Source organism: Octodon degus, unplaced genomic scaffold (assembly GCF_000260255.1).
Source record: "Octodon degus isolate 3935 unplaced genomic scaffold, OctDeg1.0 scaffold00137, whole genome shotgun sequence".
NCBI classification, from domain to species: Eukaryota; Metazoa; Chordata; class Mammalia; order Rodentia; family Octodontidae; genus Octodon; species Octodon degus.
The window spans coordinates 7241234-7255806 of record NW_004524713.1 but is presented as its reverse complement, the minus strand read 5'-3'; the positions used below and the strand labels follow the sequence as shown (position 1 = coordinate 7255806).

Here is a 14573-nt window from a genome sequence, read left to right as displayed (position 1 = left end):
AAAGACTGCCACACTACAGGTGACTACACAGAACCAGGCAGTGGGCTTCAGGGTCTGATCACTTACCTACGTCCTTCTGGCTTCTGATGTACTGAACTGAGGTCGAGGCATGAGGTGAGGAGAAGGCCCTGGGGTGGAGCAGCCAGCATTACCCAGCTCCAGCCCATGCCATCCCTCCCCTCATTTCTTATACAGAGTGAGCTAGGATGAGAAAGGGGCATCGGCATGGCCTGGTCTCGCAGCAGAAAGGAGGCCTGGGCTGGAGACACCAGAACTTTCAGGGCCTCACAAGAGGGAGACACAAACCTAGGCCTAGAGGCCCAGGCTCCAGCCCCAGGCAGTGCAGGCACTGTGCTCAGAACCAGGGACACAGCCTCCGTCTCCCCTCCTCCCACTGGGCTGTCTCCCAGCCCAGGTCCCACTTTTTCCAGGAAGCCTCCCAGTCCATCTTCTTGATAATGAGACCCTCCAACGACATCTTGCTTACCTCCCTTCAGGAACCAGAAGTGTCTTGAAGCCATTTCATACAAGCCAGCTCCATGCCCCGAGATGTGGGGTCTCCCCGAGCAAGGCTGAGTGGCACAAGGGGCTGAGCACCAGCTCTGTGGTGAGTTAGACCAGGGTTCCAATCCTGGCTGGGACAGTCACTAGCTGAGCGACGGGACAGTCATTCTGCTCTGGCTGGATCTCCCTCTGTACATCTCCAACATGGGACTAATGCAGTCCTCTCTTGTGAAGACCAGCTGAGGCCATGCCTGTGGAGGGCCTGGCGCAAGGCTGTGCTCAGGGTAACTGCTGCTGCGGTCCCTCTGAGCCACCAGGTACATTGTCAACACTCGGTAAAGTTCTCTGATCAGTCATTTCCCTGAAACAAAGGATGCTTCATCAAAAACCAGACAAACCCCGAGCCTCACCTCCAGTCTGCAGGACCAAGGCCCGGCCTCCTCTGCCAGAGCTTCCTTACTGCATGCACAGAGCCCTAGGGGCTCCCTGTGACCTCTCCAGGAGTCTCATCTCCATGCCCTTGCTTGTGCCATTCCTGACACCGGCACTCCCTCTCCCTGCCCCCATAGTGTATGTCTAAATTCTGTACGTTTCTTACTCATTTATTCCCATGAGTGCTCTGCTGAATATTTGAATGTTTGCTTTGCACCTGGCTCTGCACCAGGTACTTTGACTTAGTCCTCCTGGCAGCTTTGCAAAGGAAGGAGTGCTGTCTGCATTTCACAGGGGAGGAAGCTGAGCTCAGAGAGGTGAAGTCACTTGCCTGTGACAACCTAGAGTGGGGATTTGGCATGGACTCATCAGCCTCCACAGCCCAGCTCTTTTCTCCCCAACCTGCACACACCATAGCACTGGGCCAGGACGTAGGCCAGCCCTCTATGCCTGGGTAGCAAAGGGGAGGAGAAAGGTAAGGTGGGTCAGGACCCACTTGAAATTGGATTGGGGAACAGGTTCGTTCTGTCAGGAGGACCTAAAGGTCAGGGATGCCGGAAGGGAGCGTCCCTAGGGGAGCCTGTCACACACAGCAACCAGCTTGGACCCCGCTGAAGACAGGGGCCTGGACAGAGCAACCCAATCTACTTGAGAAGCCCTCCAGCTTCCCCACACACCACGCCCCCTGGCTCCCCAGCCTCCTGTTGTAGGCCCATGCCGGAGAACAGGTCTGAGGTGAATAAGATGGGCTGCTCCCCTGCTATCCTTCACTGGGCAGCAAAGATAGCCAGGCCAATGCAGGGCACAGCAGGTAGGCTCAGAAGAGAGCAGAAGCAAGCCCTGCCCCAGACCCCTCCTGCCAGGGCCAGAGCTCTAACAGGGGCCTCCCTGGGCCTCACATCACCTGTTTCTGACAGAGGCCGGCTCTAGCAATACATGCAGCAGAGAGCAAAGGAGCAGATGCAACCTGGCAAAGGGAGCTGGCCATGAGACAGACAGATGGAGTGAGGGCCACAGAGGCAGAGGGAGAGAAAGGGACAGAGAAATGCACTCAGAAGGAGCCTGGCAAGGTGGAGGGAAAGCAGAAAGCCACGTGGGCAGCAAGGGGTGGGCCCAACCGGCTGGGGAAGGACTCTGTGACTCCACACAGGACAGAAGGGTGAGACAATGCTCCCCAGAGGCAGCCAGAGGAACAGGAGAGCAGTCTCAGACCAAACCAAGAGACTGGCATCAATTCTGTGCAACTCCTCTAGCCCTCTCGGGACCTCAGTAGTCCCACTGGCAACAGAGAAGCCTCCAGCTTGAATTCAGATTCCTGAGTCTTTCCAGCACCAATCCAGGAGCCACGGGCAAGGATAGGAGGGAGCCTGAGCCTGGGGCTGCGCAGCACACAGTGGCGTGGTTCACGGAGGCCGTTACGGCTCCATCCTCTTCAGGGCTCCATGGTGTCCATATGATGACAGCAGATCCTTCCGGTTGGGTCCGTGGTGACCTGTACGCCCACAGCTCTCTCTCCAGGCTCTGCACCCTCCACTGTCTGTGCTGTATCTGCGATCACATTTGGAGATTTCATAAAGAAGCTACTGGAAGATGCGATGCTAAGTGCACAGCCCCTGGTGCTGGCCGCTCAGAGCTCTAAAGCTACCCCTGGGGGAGTGTCAGGTGCACAGCTGGGTCCCCTCCCTCCCCCAGTGCCTCCAGCCTTGTGCCCAGTGTAAGACCTATGACAGCACCAAGAGCATCTGGAGGACAGCAGATAGGATGCTGCAGCCTAGGTTCAGGAGGACAAGCTGCAGCCCTCAGGCAGATGACAGCAGGACAGTCACCACTGCTGATCTTAGGGCTGTCACAGGACGCAGGGCACAGGGTCAGGGCCAGGGAGGAGTGTCTCCAGAATCATTGTAAGCAACTTCTCGGCAAGGAGCTGTGCGAGCCAGAGTTCCCTGAAGGGAGGGAGCTCCTCATTCACGGAGGCGAACAAGCAGTTGCCAAGCATTCAAAAACCAATGGGCTAGGAGCCTTTTGAGGCTCACTCCTGAGAATATCCTGCCCAGCTTCTCACAAAAGACAGAAATCAAGATGCCAGGACAACTGTCCCAGGCTCCAAATTTTCTCTTCTGTCTTGAGCTGGCTTTTGACTTTTTTGGCCAATTGCCCTCCTAAGCCTTCATAAAGAGTAACAGTGATGCCTGAGACAATAACGGCAGTGCTGTCACCACCAGCATCCTTTGTGGCAGAGAAGCATGGGGCAGGAATTCAGCATGTGGCCCTACTCATCGCTAAAACATTGAAACTCATCCCTAACAGTTGTTAAACAGCCACCGTCCCAAGCATCTTGAACATACCCCTTCCAGCCCAGCTGCCAGCCTAGAAGACCATGTTCTTTCTCTGCCCAGAGAAGCAGGCTGCTCCCCCCACCCAGAACAGCCCAGAGGGACACCATCCCAAATGGGGAGCTTGGTTTGAGCCACAGACGCTGCCCACTGAGGGCCACCCCCTCCTCGGGGCCTCTCTCCCAATGCCTGAGCAATCAAGGCTGGCTGCCTCCCTGGGCTGGTGCGAGTGCCCGCCTCCTCCGGGCCCTCTCCTGGCTGCAAACCTAGCTCATTTGCATGTGGATCGTGCCTGCCACCATGGGTGCTGGGGTCAATTGAAACTCAAGAAAAGAGAAGAAATTTATGCAAAACTGTTGATTGCATTTGTATGTAATGAAATCATCCAATATTCATCTGACTATAGAATCTAATCTGAGAAGAGAACTGAAGGACATGAGTGTCACTGCAAAACCGTAATGAGCCACTGTAGTGATTAAAAAAGCTCTTGAGCCTTCTGAAAATCCAGGCAGAAATAGCGTCTAATCAACTCTGAATACAGGAGGCGAGATTGGGCTGGCACGCTGCGCACGGCCCGCCGCGGCGCTGGGGGTGCGTGGTAAACCTGGGCGGCCACAGTCTGTGGGTGCCAATCGCCTGGCCACAATCAGCCAAGGCCTCGGTGCAAAAGCAATTGCTGCCTCTCGCCACGCAGAAAGAACTCAATCACAGCTGCAGTGAAGAGCAGCCGGAGACTTCCACACTCACCGCACCAGCAGCTCCTCCTGGGTGTCTTGCTCCAGCCAGGAGGCAGGGAGGGCTTGAGGATCTGAGATGGCCACACCTGGACACACACGGGGGCGGGGGTGTCCTGGCCAGTGTTTTTCATGAGCCCTGCCTGGCTCACCACCAAAATGTCACCTCCTCGCAGAAGCATCTCCTGACCACCCTGTCTATATTTTCTTCACTGTCCCTCCTTTTCTAACCCTTTACCCTACCTTTGCTTCCCTTTATGGAACTCAGCTAAGTGCACTTGGCATTTAGCCTTATGACTTTATGTTTAGAGTCTGCCTCTCCCAGAAGACTGCATGCTCCATGTGATCAGGAACGGTGGGACAGTGGCTAAGCCCCATGGAGGGTACAGGACCACGCTTGAGGCTCAGGGGATGCTCAGCACGCAGGGATTATGATGCTCAAACGTGTGTTGGATGGATGCATCTGTTTCAGTGAGCAGCTACATGGATTCATCTGTTCACTGGGCAAATGCTTGGGAAGGGCTGTTTTGGGCACAGAGTGTGCCACAGTAAATGAAAGGCCTGTCCTCTCGGTGCGCATAGCCTGGGCAAGAGACAGCTATTAAAGACACTGCCTATAATCAATAGAACAACAGGAGGTCAGGGAAGGCTGCCCAGAGCAGTTGGGAGCTGAAGGATGCAGAGGAGTCAGCAAGGCCAGACAGGTCTGGTGTGTCCCAGGCAGAGGAAGCAGAACAAGCAAAGTCTCTGAAGTACGAGACGTGTGGCAAGCTGAGAGGAATCAGCATAGCTGCAGCCAGAGTGAGAGAGAAGTTGGAAAGAGCAGGGATCAGAGAGACAGCTCAGGTGAAAGTCTGCCCTTAAGACCTTGAGGTAAAAATTTTGGATTTTTTTCCTGGGGGCAACAGAGTGGTACCGATGAGGAGCAGTGTGATTTACATTTTGAAGAGTTCTGCAGAGATTGGAACAGAGGGCCAGCACTGGAAAAACGGAGATCAGTTAGGAGGCTATTGGTTCTCTAGGGAAGGGGAACCACTGAAGCAGGCCTGTGCCATTACAAAGGCTATGTTTTAAGATGAGTAATGGGACAGCAAGAGATGGAGCAGAGGGAGGGAAACCAGGTAGGAGGCAGAAATCAGCCCAGCAGCCAGTCCCAGGTTCATTCCTGCACTCGACATTCCAGACAGCTCTGTGGGGAAGCTGCTCTTCCCCACATTCTAATTTATAGTTTCCAATCTGCTCTGGGTATGGATGCCAAGTTACCTGTTATTAACAAGGGTTCTAAGTTGGAGCCGGGGGGGCGGGGGGGGGGGTTCTGAGAATCCCCGAGACTGTGGGTCACGAGGCCACTGTCTTCAGCAAGGACTTTCTGACATCAAAAGGTCTTTGTGTCATTTGCCTTCTGCAGGCCTTAAATTCATCACTACAAACAGGCAGTCAGACTAGACGGCCCTTAAATTCCTTCCCTGCTCTTCCAGACTCTACAATTTTATGTCCCAAGAAAGCAAAAAGACATCTCCAAGCCCAGTGACTTAAAAATCGCATAGCGAGCAAGGTCTGCCCCGCTGTCTGTGAAGCCCCACTAGGCAGCAGGAAGTAGTCAGGAAATCTGGGGTCAACTCTCTGGTCTGCCACTCACTTCTGTTATCAGTGGGCAAGTTCCTCTTTTCTCAGTGCCTCACTGTCCTCATTTGCATAGCAAGGGAGTTGCCCAGAGGTTGGGGGTGGTTAAGACTGTCTAGACCCACAAGAGATTTGGTGCCATCCCGCAGGACAGATTGGAGTCCTGGGTCCAGCAGTTACTGTGTGCTGTGACCTTGAGCAGGGATGCTAGTCTTTGAGTCTCTTTCTCCATCTCTGAAATGAGGACAGTGAAATCTCAGCCAGAGGGCTGTTAGGAGAATTAAATTAGATACTGTAGCTCAAGGGACAGCACCAAGCAAACGTTCCCTATGGCTGCTTGGATGCACCCATAGGCCAGGAGTCACTTGTTGTCCCTGCTCCACAGTGGCTCCACCTTGCCAGCAACTAGGATTCATTGGGGCTGGTGGAATTGAGGGGTTTTTTCCCCACCTGTAGCTTTGGGTAGAAAGGGTTGGCCTCGCTAACAATGATGCCACAGCCAACCAATCGGCAACAGGGCGATTCCTGGGCCACAGCAAACATAGCCTTCTCTTTCTCTCCTGGAACATTTCTGAACAGCAGCTGGGTCCCATCTCCATTCTAGAAGCCATGCTTGACAGTCGGGAGCCCCACCTTCCCACCTGCTCGCTCCCAGTTGAGGGTCACTGAGATGTAACCTCAGCTCCCGTGGTTTCCACAGTGCTACCGTGGAAGCACGAAGTTCTCACTCCTTTGGGTCCCACCTCTGGCTACAAGTCTCTGCCTTCAAGGGGGCTACCATCCACACCGTGATCATCACAAGGGGAAGCAAGGGAAAAAAGTGCAGGGAGAGATCGGGTGTGGTGGCGCACGCCTGTAATCCCAGTGCCGGGGAGGCTGAAAACAGGAGGATCACTACACAGCAGTCCGAGCAGCTACATTGTAAGACCCTGTACCAAACATTGTAAGAGTCCTGAGATCTTGGAACAAGGACAAAGAAAGGACCACATGAACGATGGGTGGGCTCCTGCTTGGAGGAAGACTTCCTACAGAAAGCAGCATTTGAAGGGATGGGGCTGGGGAGCTAGGATTCTATCCTCCCCCTCAAAAAAAAAAAAAAAAAAAAAAAAAAAAAAAAAAGCCAATTGTAAAAGCTCAGCAGAAATAAATACAAAACAAGGTAATAACCACTCCTATTTTCACAATTCAAAATTCACATTATGTCAAATTTTCATGCATGCGCACACGCGCACGCACACGCACACACACACACAAGCACTTGCTCATACATGTATGAGGACATCCAGGTGCAGTTTAAATCTTCCTCCCACTCCCTAGTGGCAACTGTAATTGTGAATCTAGCAAATATCCCTCATAGGGCTGGGGAGATGGCTCAGTAAAATAAGCGCTTGCCTGGCAAGCGCAAGGGCCTGAGTTCAATCCCCGGTTCCATCAAAAAAAAAAAAAAAAAAAAAAAAAAAAAGATCCTGTACCAAACATTGTAAGAGTCATGAACCTCATAGCTTCCTTTAAAAAATATTTTGCCATTCTTTTTAATTTTTTTTTCCTTTTAAAAGCTTATATCACAAAATAGGTATAACTTTAAAATAACGGCTCTGTTTGTATCACTCTTAAATGGCACCATACTGTACCTTTGTCCATGCTTGCTTTCTCCACTGCCCACTTTGCTGGTCGGACATTCCTATTCTATGTGGAAGCACTGAGGATTGAACTCAGAGCCTTTATACTAAGCAACATCCTCAGTTTTTTGTTTTTGTTTTGTTTTTTTCAACAGTGTCCCTGGTTTGCCTAAGCGGAATTTGAATTTGTGATCCTTCTGCTTCAGCCTCCCAGAGTACTGCTGGGAGCTCTATTCTTTTCTTCTTTTTCTGTGTGTGTGTGATACTGAGAACTGAACTCAGGGTCTCAGGCTTGCCAGGCAGGGACTGTGCCACTGAGCTAAACCCCTAGCCCAAGCTCTATCCTTGTTAAAATTATGGCCCTGGCTCTCCAGTATCTCACAGATGCACCGCATTTATTTACTATTGAGAGCTGTGGCTCCCCAGATGGATGAACAACTTAATCAGGGCCGACATTCCACGTAGGAGTGGCAGGAGAAAGGCACGGGGACAGGAAAGCTGGGAGGTGGCTGGCACCTAACATGTGCCTGGCAGGGAAGGTGGGGGAGATTCCATGCCTTCCTTGAAATCTGGAGCTGGAACCCTGGACACCAGGGAGTGTGGAGAAAGGCCCCTCACTCTCGACAATCGCCACCCTCAAAAATTCCACTTAGCCACTCTCCCATCCTCCCATCCTCCCCAGGGAGGCTTCTGTTGCTCTTTCCATTAATTGTCTCATTAATGACCCACTGGGGTCAAGTACCCATTGTTCTCCGGGCCTGGGGCAGCCTCCCCGGCCTTCTCCCCGCCCCCCCCGGGGGGGGGGATTGTAAACGTCTTTCCTTCCCCTGCTTTCCTTTGGCCCAAGGCCTTATCTAGTCCCTGCAGCCCTACAGCTTCCTCCACCCACACCCTGCGCTGGGACTGGGCTGCCCAATTCCGCCTCTCTCCCTCCCATCTCTGCCCACCTCACTAAGCCTGCGCTTATATGTTGATCTCTTTCCATGTTTCTTTCTTGTCAAAAACTTGTCTTTCTGGCTCTCTCTCTCTCAGGACTCTCCCAGTAGCCTGATCTCTTCATGGGTACCGGATGTCCCTGTCTCTGTCCCTGCCACGTGTCTCGCTGCCTGTCTTCATAGGCTTCTTGTGGTCCCTCTATAGATGGCACTGTTACTGTCTCACTGTCACCATCTGTCTCTGGCCATCGTCACCTCTCTGGCTGGGCCTCTATGTGAGGCTCTCTGGATGTGTGCGGGCCTGCTGCCTCGTGCTTCCATTTCCGATTCCACTGCCTCTGCTTCCTCCCTTGTTCCTGTGTGTACCTCTGCCAGTCTCCCTCTCTCCTCTGACTTTCCTCCCCTTACCATCCCCCCCTCCCTTTTGGGTCCTGGAACCTTCCTGATTGACTATTGTCCTGTTTCCAACACCTGCCTCCCAGCCAACGCTCGCTCACCCACGGGGTCCCCGACACCCACATGGGTCAAACCGCCTCCCTCCTTCTCTCCCTCCCTGGTTACGGTTCCAGCTTCTCCTGGATGACAGCCAGGGGACAGCAGCAGCAAGAGTAGGCGTGAGGTCCCCTAGTGCCCAGACTTTAGGATTCCTGCATCAATGAAGTTAAAAAATAAAACAGAATCCAGAGACGATCAACTTTATTTTTCTAAGTAAGGATTTTTCTTAGATCACCAACTTATCATTTCATAATAAAAATATTATTTTAGTATCAAAACAAAAGCAAGAAAAACAAGATTAGGAATATACAATAACCCTTAATTTTCATTTTAAATTAAAGACAAAGTTCATAAATTTAACAAAAACATTTGTATGTTGCTTTTTTTCAAACATATTAGAAGTTAATGATGGATGAAAATATCAGGCATTGGTCAGGCTCTTCCTTGTTAGAAACCACTGATCCTACCCGAGAAGTGGAGTGACCTTTACTGGTGGTAAAGAACGAAAGGGAGATGGCCTGGAAGCTCTCCTCGGCCTCATGAGGCCCTTTCCAGCCCCACTGGTCTCTCAGCTCAATGATATCTGATGCCCAGGTAGCCATCAGGCAGTCTGAACAGGAGCTTGCCTCCCAGGGGATCAGGCACCAGCCTCCCTAGATCTCAAGTCTTCCTCTGCACATCTGTGACCAAGTAATTTAGCCTCCCTATGCTTCCATCCTTATCTGTAAGACAAGCAACATGACAGCCAGCTCCAAGGGTTTCCCAACCATCGATGTCTAGTTAGGGACCATTATTATTTGTAAGGAGAGGGCTGTGGAGTAGTATCTGGCAAGAAGAGCTACTAAGCTATTCTGGTTGAGGCCACAGCCTGGGAGGGAAAGTAACAGGGATCTATGCCGTCTTACTTTGCCCTGCCCTACTCCATGGGCCAGCCTTGTCAGGGGCAGTAGTCAGCCTGGGGAGGAGCTGCTGAACTGGAAGACCTGAGGGGCTGTGGAGGCCAGCAGGCTGCCTTGGAACACAGGGGCCAACGCAGGCATGGGATTAGGGCAGAAGCCCCACCCAGCCTGCTCAGGGCAACCCCAAGCCCAGGAGCCAGCACTGTGTCACAGACACTGACACTACCAGCTGGAGCCGAAGTGAAGTTTCCTCGAGCAGCATCCCTGCTGCAGACACCAGCAATGGAGCCTGGCACAGACAATGGCAGATGCCCATGATTGTGGGCACTTTTTTGGGCCTGTAAGAGGTGTGTAGAAACTTTTGAGGCAGGCTTAGCAGATTAGGTTGACGGTCCTGAGCCAGTAGGTGAGAAGAGTTAGAAAAACTGGGTTTCTGATATAAATATGACCCCATTTACTTTCAAGACCTGACAGGCCCATTAGAACCAGACAAAATCTTTCCTCCATACCTGTTCTGTCAACAAACAGTGTTTGTCAGGGCATGCAAAGACGGAAGAAGCAGGGACTCCCCTGGGGTCTTGTCTACCTCTAAGGAGGGGCCAAATACTTAACAGCCCTGGACAAGCAAGCCTGCCTCAACACTGGCCACAAATGTTCCCTGATAGCACCACTAGAAAAGAAAGTAGAGGCAATCTGAAAGGGAGCATTGACAGGACCAGGTGACTGGAAGATGGAGGAGTAGGCGAGGCACCTGGGCAGGTGGTGGCGCCTGGCTCCGAGAAGGAAATGTGGGAGGCAGCAGGTGCAGGCTGTCTTCCAGGAAGGGCTTGATGAGTGAGGCGCACGTGCGCTTCTAAGTGGAGCTGTTCAGGGCAAGTACAGGTCGAGGCGGCTGGAGCAGCACCAAGACACATGGGGTCAGCAGCTGGTGCAACAGGGGCAGTCTCAGGCACAACGTGCTGTTTCATGTTGACCTGATGGAATGCACTGGATGCACTGAAACAGACCAGAAGAATAGAAAACAGGAAAATGGAAAAGACTGGACGCATCACTTATTTGTTCACTCAGCAAGAACTGAACTGTGCGGCAGCAACCCTTCTCCTCAACCTGATCTTTAGTCGCTAAGTGCAGAAGCCTGAGACACCGAAGCTGGAGATGATGGCACACACCTATAACTCCAGCTATGTGGCATACTGAGGCAGGAGGATTCCAAGTTCAAGACCAGACTGGACAACTTAGCAAGACCCTGTCTTAAAATACATTTTGAAAAAGGGCTGAGGATATAGTCAGTGGTAAAATACTAGCCTAGAAAGGCTCTATGTTCAACCCCCATGGGGGGAGGAGCTAAAAAGTAAACAACTTCTCTAAATTGGTAAGTACCATCAATAAATGTAAATGATTTTAAATTGCCTATTAAAAGGAATGTCAGCTGGGGATATGACTCAGTGGCACAAGTACCTGCCTGGTAGATACCCTCTACCCTGCAAAAAAAAAAAGCCAAATAAAAGGAATTTCATATGTGTATACATTATCCTAACACATGCTACAACACAGATGAACCCTGAGGATTTTATGTTATGTGATTTTTTTTTTTTTTTTTTTTGTACCGGGGATTGAATTTAGGACCCTGCGCTTGCCAGGCAAACACTTATTCTACTGAGCTATCTCCCCGACCTAGGTTATGTGAAATTAACCAAATACCACTGCTTGACTTATTAATATGAAGTTCCTAGAGTAGTCAAGTTCATAGAGACAAGGTACAATGGTGGTCACTCAGGGCTGGGAAGAGGGGGGAGTGGGGAGTTAGTGGACCTGGGGGCGCAGTTTATTTTGCAAGATGTGAAGAATTCTGGAAATTGATCATACAATAATGTGAATGTACTTACCGCCTATTGAACTACACACTTAAAAATGGACAAAATGGTAAATACTGTATATATAATTTACCACAAAGAAAAATAGGAATTTCAGAATGGTATATAAAACAAAACTCAATACTGAAACAGAAATACACCCAAATCATTTAGTGACACTGAAAGGTTGAAAATGAAAAAAAAAAGGGATCCACCAAGCAAACATAGGTCTAGCATAGTACCTCACCCACAGCAGACATTCAGTAAGTATCAGTCTTGAAATTTTAGGAGGAAGAGCAGACTTACCAGATAATCCTAGAACAGCAACCTTTTTCACCTTAAAGAATTTTAAATAGAAATATACTGCAACACACTCATTAAAAAGTATCATAGATGTTAAGAGAAAAATAATGGCAGATCCATATTATCAAATACTGCACTGCAATGAATGAATGAATATTTATATTCACTCATATGGATAATAGCCATGATTTTTTTCTTTTACCAGAATATAAGTACAGAATATTTCCTTTCCCTCCTTTTAAAAATTTATGCACAAGGACCGATGACATAGCTCAGTGGACCAAGTGTCTGCTTAGGCAAGCACAGGGACCTTGATGCTATCCCCAGTACCACATGCTGCACTGCCCCCGCCCCCAGACGAAGTCAACCAGCCACAGACACTGGGTGTGGTGGTGCATGCCTGTAATCCCAGCGCTGGGGAAGCTGAAAACAGGAGGATCACTACAAGCCCAGTCCAAGCTGCATCGTGAGACCCTGTACCAAACACAGAAGAAAAAAAAAAAAATCTGTGTGAACTTCCACGCCCAGTTTTTCCTTGTGAAGGAGTGCAGGAGGGAGAAAGGGATGAATCACCCCAGCTTCAACATTACTCAGCACATCTGAACAAGTAGTCTCTTCGTCCCTGCCACTACTGCAGCCTTGACGTGCAGAGCAGCAGAGACTCTTCGATAAGTATCAACCGAAAGACAGCAATCAGCTGAAAGCCACTTGCTGCTGAGCCGTCTGAGTGCCCTGGGCTCGAGGTTTTCCTTTATTCATTTATCACAATACATAGCTTTGGCCAACATACACACAGGAGAGAAATTGTTGACATGTGGAACCCAAGTACAGAAAATCTTTCATTTTCCTCGTCTGTTCACCAAGTAAGTTTTTTATTTAAAGACTACAGAGGATTTGGCTGTTAGGAACAAACACCTTTGGGAGTTACAATGTAATTGATATATCATTTCCTCCCGTTTATTAAAAAAAAAAAAAAAAAGTTCATTGAGACAAACGTTTGCAATGAGCAGGGAACTTTAGCCACTCACAAAAGACTGCGGCAAAGCCATGCAGCTTGTCCCAAAAGGGCTCCCTCACTGCTCTCCCTATCTGTGTTTTCCCGGCTGACTTCCGATGAACTGCAGGATGGTCACGAAGGGCTGGTGGAGACAGGTAAAGCGGGCAGCACACTATTAGTTCTTTCATCTCTGACCTAATTTTCACTGGCTATTTCAAGCAGATTCTACCAGGATAAGCAAAGGTAGGAGTACAACCTTCATTACCTCTAGCACAGAACAAAGACTGGAGGGAGTGAAGCAGCAAGCAGAAGACAGATGCTACCTCAAGGGGACTCCGCCAGTCCCTGCTGAGGCCAGAATGGCTCCATTCTGAAGGCAGACACCCAGCAGAACCAGCACATATCTTTTCACTCGAGGCACTATAGTTCAGTGTACAAGGCACTATTCAAAGACGGGCCATGTCTCACCCATGTTTGTATTCCCAGGTTGTACTACAGTAACTGACGAGTGATTGGTGCTTACAAATGTTTACCAAGGTGGCAGATCCTTCAGAGCTCCTGAACACAGGAGGTTTGGGAGGGTGGTGTGCCTAGAGGCCATGGAAGCTCAGTGTAATGCTCCCCGCATTGCCCTGCCCTAAGTACCTCTTTATCTGTATCTTCTATAATAACCTGGTTCCGTACACATGTTTCCCTGAGTTCTGTGAGCTATCCTAGCAAATTAACTGGGTCAAAGGAAGGGATTTGGAACCCAGTTTGTAGCTGGTCACTTAGAAATACAAGTGAGCCAGAGTCACAACTGGATCAAAAGTGGGGGCAGTTTTGTGGGACTGAGCCCACAACCTGTGGATAAACACTACCTCCAGGCAGAGAGCATCAGAATTGAACTCAGTATAAGATACCCAGGGGGTATCCATGGGAGAAGTGCTTGGTGCCCCAGGAAGTCTCATACCTCTGGTCACAGAAGTGTTCTGGGTTGAATGTGAGAGCACAATCTAAAAACAGCTTCTTTCCCTCTGATAATTAGCAAGCAGAGTTTAGCATCAGGTCTCAATGTGAAGCCCAGCCTTGCCACTTGCTAGCTGTATAACCCTGAGCAAGAAGCCTCACTTCTTCATAAGATGAAACTGATAATAAATAATGAAAGCCCTCTACCACTTTCTAGCTTTGTTACTTTGGAAAGATCATCTCCCTAACATTGTCAGGTCTCAGTTTTCCTATCTGTAAATGGCAATAATACAGATCTGTCAAATTTACTGTGAAGATTACTAATAATGCTTAGAACCAAATCTAGCTCATGACACCAATATGATGAACTAATGAATGAATGAATGAATGAATGAATGAATAAAAGAAAAAGAATTGGGGGGAAAATCTACCTTAACCAACCACCCAAAGACAGACCATAATTAACCACTTGTCTGTTGACAAGCAGGCCCTGGGGAAAGGTATGTCATTGTCAAGTAAATATCACTACCGAGGACAAGAATTAAGACTGGAAAATGACAGAAAGAGAAGGAAAAGTCAGCATTTGTAGAGTAGCTATTCTATGTAATTTATTCATGACACAAATATAGGAATACCTACATGTTCCAGGTATTATGCTAAGATACAGGATAATTGGCAAAAAAGAATCATCAGGGTCCAAATAACAGCAGCAGATTGAGCTAGGAGGGCCAATAGTGGCTTCTGGGTTGAGGTGGGCAGAAGATTTCTCATGGGATGTGACAGCAAGAGGAAAAGGACCAGCCTGTGAGGAGTGGGAGCGTGGTCCAGGCAGAGAGCACAGCATTGTGAAGGTGAAGGTGGCCCAGAAACAAAAGCACTAGTTTTGGTTGTTCTACAT

At 49.7% G+C, this 14573-nt stretch overlaps 1 protein-coding gene across 1 annotated transcript in view; it reads right to left on the bottom strand.

Moving 5' to 3' along the window:
* Positions 1 to 9002: 9002 nt before the first annotated feature.
* The window catches only part of Mrrf (mitochondrial ribosome recycling factor), a 65222-nt gene continuing 59651 nt past the window's right edge, over positions 9003 to 14573 (bottom strand). Inside the window, exon 8 of the mRNA XM_004641495.2 lies at positions 9003 to 10570. The gene's annotated coding sequence lies outside the window, so the exon portion shown is untranslated. The remainder of the gene's footprint in view (positions 10571 to 14573) is intronic.